Raw genomic sequence first — 4016 nt, 5'->3', positions numbered from 1 at the left:
GAGGACTAAGGTGTGCCTGACCCAAGCCATGGTATTTTCAATAACCTCATATGGATGCAAAAGCTGGACAGTGAATAAGGAAGAATTGATGGCTTTGAGTTGTGGTGTTGGAGGAGAATACTAAAAGTGCCATGGATTGCCAAAAGAACCAATAGATCTGTTTTGGAAGAAGTGCAGCCAGAGTACTCCTTGAAGGCCAGGATGGCTAAGCTTCATCTCTCATACTTTGGACATATTGTCTGGAGGGAACAGTCACTGGAGAAGGATGTCATGCTGGGTAAGATGGAGGGTCAGTGAAAAAGAGAAAGACCCCTAACGAGATGGATCAGCCAGGTAGCATCATTGATGGTGTCAAGTGTGGCAGCGGTAGTAAGGTTGGCCCAGGATTGAACATTATTTCGTTCTGCTGTGCATGGGGTCGCTATGAGTCGGTTCTGACTCAATGGCACCTGACAACAACAACGTTTTAGACTACTTTTTTTTTTTTTTTCTCTTCTCTCTCTCATGTGGTCATAGATAACAGCATTCAATCTGTTTCTTGGTACTCTCTTTACCTTTAGGGGGCTCTTTCTCTCCCTACATTACCCAAGAAGACACAGCAATTCTGTCATACATTCAAACTATAATCACACCATATAAAATCCCACAATCCAGGGAAGAACCAATACCAGCTTCCATACACCAGGTAGGCAGCCAACACCTTTGACAGTTACTCTGAGTGCGGTAATACAAACAGTGAAAGGGGAAGTCCATCTTCTGATCACATCTACCTGGAGGCAATCAGAAAGCATAAAAATTATCAAAACTCACACTCATCTATTTACTAAGGCCACAACTAATTACTGAATATACCCAAGAAACAGAAACATTTGACCATATCAGCACACAGCACATGTCCAAAAATGAGATACAGCGACTGAGACAAATGATCTGGAGAGAGACCTACGCTCCACACTGGAAGGGGGGCAGGCTTTGGAAATACATGAGAAAGAATTTAGAAAAAAATGATTATAAAATATATCAAAATGCTTTACAATGGAATTTAAAAAAATATGGAAAAAGTCAGGAAAGTGCTACAGGAACAATCAAATAAGATAGATACAACATTGAAAACAATTAAAAATCTACAAAAAGAGGTCCAAATGATTAATAATAGAATATCAGAAATGGACAACACACTGAAAGGACAAAGGAATAGAATTGAAGAGATAGAAGCCAGAACTAGTGAGCTGGAAGACAAATATCTCAATACTACTAAGATAGAAAAGCAAGCAGAAAAAAGAATTTTAAAAAATCTGAAGAAGGTCTAAGATTCATCTTAGACAACATGAACAGGAATAACTTGAGAATTATTGGCATTCCAAGCAGGAAGAATCACACAAGTCCACAAAGGAGATAGTTGAAGATATTCTGGAAGAAAATTTTCCTAACATCCTGAAAAGTGAAAAATTAAGCATTCAAGAAGCTGGATGAACCCCAGGAAGAATAGACCCCAAAAGAAAATCACTAAGACACATAATAATCAAGCTCTCCAAAATCAAAGCTAAGGATAGATTCCTGAGAGCAGCTAGGGAAAGAGAATTGTTACATATAAAGACAAGCAAATCAAATTAAGCTCTGATTTCTCAGCAGAAGCCATGCTGGAAAGAAGGCAATGTTGTTGTTGTTAGGTGCCATTGAGTCGGCAACAACTCATAGTGACCCTATGCACAGCATAACGAAACAATGTCCAATACTGTGCCAACCTCACTACTGTTGCCGCACTTGAGTCCATCGATGCTGCCACCTGGCCAATCCATCTCATTGGGGGTCTTCCTCTTTTTCTCTGACCTCCATCTTACCAAGCATGATATCCTTCTCTAGTGACTGTTCCCTCCTGACAATATGTCCAAAGTATGAGAGAAAAAGTTTGGCCATCTTGGTTTCCAAGGAGCACTCTGGATGCACTTTTTCCAAAACGGATCTATTGGTTCTTTTGGCAGCCCATGGTACTGTTAGTATTCTCCTCCAACACCATAATTCAAAGGTATCAATTTTTCTACAATCTTCCTTATTCACTATCCAGCTTTTGCTTCCACATGAGGGGGTTAGGGAGAGGTGGAGCGAGGCAATGGTAGAGCACAGAGTAGGGGGAAGACACATCATAGTTTAGGTGTTGAGGAGAACAATACAAGAAGGGGGGCGGGTGGAAGAACAAAGTAGATAGGGAAACACTGAGGCAGGTTTGCAATGGCTAAATGGGACAGAGTGAAAGAGTGATGTATGCACAAACTTGGAACAACAGGGCTCTGTGATACAGGGATTTAGCTATAGTTTGAAGAGGGGAAATAATAATAAGATGCTTGACTGTCTTATGAATATTGGTTTCCCTTGCCTACTATTGTAAAATAGACACGTGAGTGTGATGGAAAAGAATGTCAGGAAACATGATTACAGAAAGCTTGTAAGCCCGTCTTCAGCCTATAACTGATTGAAATACCTAAAAGGGGTTCTAGAACTTGCCCAGTGAAATAGACCTCTTTCAGAGCCTTTGCAGTGTATAGGACCTTAGGTGGAATCCTGAGCCCCATCCAGAATCTTCTGAGGTGGGACATTCCCACTAAAAAGGACAAGGAGATCAGCCTGGAACAACTAGAGCAATAGAAGATATATCTTCAAAGAAAAATCATCAGGAAAAACCCAAAACAAAAATGTCAGTATGACTGGCTACTGCAATAATAAGCAAGTTGTTCACCAGGAAGTTATCAAGGCAAGAAATCAAGTCCCTTCAGGACAAACCCTTCTCTAAGACTGAAACTCAAAAGGAACACATAAGCAGGCATGTAAGATTACTAATGACCACATTGCTCTACTGGTGAGTGGAAAAGGGGGAAATGCAGCAATGAAGAAATGACCTGAGTTCAACTACATTCTATAGACTCCTGTTTACCTGGAGATGAGAGAGAGAAGAGGAAGGGCTGGTTGGTCCAAGTGTGATGAGGCCATGGACAAGGGCATAGTCATGGAGGGCTAGAGCTGACAGTGAAGTATCCAGCTGATATGAAGTGAGAGGATACGCACAAGAACACCCAAAGTTGTAGATAGTGACCATTTGGCTTGATAATCAGAACTCTACTAGAGGAAGATTAAAAAAAAACAAAAAGAACAAAACAATTTTTTATAAAGGAAACGAGTGTAAATTGCTACAATTTGATGAACTTGACTTATATTCATGGAGGTAGTGAAGGACTTTGCACCTGATCAACAGAATGGGATTGCAACTACCCCAATTGAATAGGGTACTGCTTGAGCTTCTGATCTCCCAGGAAGCTTGGGTCTTTGTTACACCTGTAGACCCTCCCCTCTGGGAATTCCAAGTTTCAGGAAAATCTCCATACCCCTGCCCAAATTTCCATGCCCCCGCCCATTGTAAACTTACCAGAACTATACCCAGCCTACACGGACTACTCTAGTCTTTAAGGGAACAGATGGGCTCTTGGTCTCCTTTGGTGACGTAAGAGTACCCCCTCCCAGGTGTACTCTCAATAAACCTGCCTGCTGTTGAAGCCAAGACTCTCTCCTTTCATCTCTCTCTTTCTTTCTTTTCCTTACAGGTAGTAACTCTAAATACTAACAGAGAGTAAAGGAGTCATCACATCAAGTATCAATGCTATCCTCTCTGACACAGTGTAGATAGGGACGGGCAACTTAGATATTTGAATACCTAAAATGAGGGGGCGGTAAAGGCATGAAGTGACTGGCTTATAAGGTTTCAAGAGGGAGTTTAGTTTACGAGTGTATGGGGGAATAAAGAGTTCCTACTGAGTAGTTTTCATTTGTCTAGATGGGTCTGGTTAAAAGAGATGAGGATAAGATTCTTATGATTCAATAATGAGTAATAGTAATTATGGCTAATTGCAACTGTCACAATTGTAAAGGTAGAGGTTTTGTAAAAAAAGCGGGGGAGTAGTTAATCTTACAGGCCAGAAACAAAGGACCCTAGGACCATCAAGGAAGAAAAGCACAAGAGGAATGTG

Source organism: Chrysochloris asiatica, unplaced genomic scaffold (genome assembly GCF_000296735.1).
Source record: "Chrysochloris asiatica unplaced genomic scaffold, ChrAsi1.0 scaffold00285, whole genome shotgun sequence".
In the NCBI taxonomy this organism is placed as follows: domain Eukaryota; kingdom Metazoa; phylum Chordata; class Mammalia; order Afrosoricida; family Chrysochloridae; genus Chrysochloris; species Chrysochloris asiatica.
The sequence above is the reverse complement of the archived record's forward strand: the minus strand, read 5'-3'. Positions refer to the sequence as shown.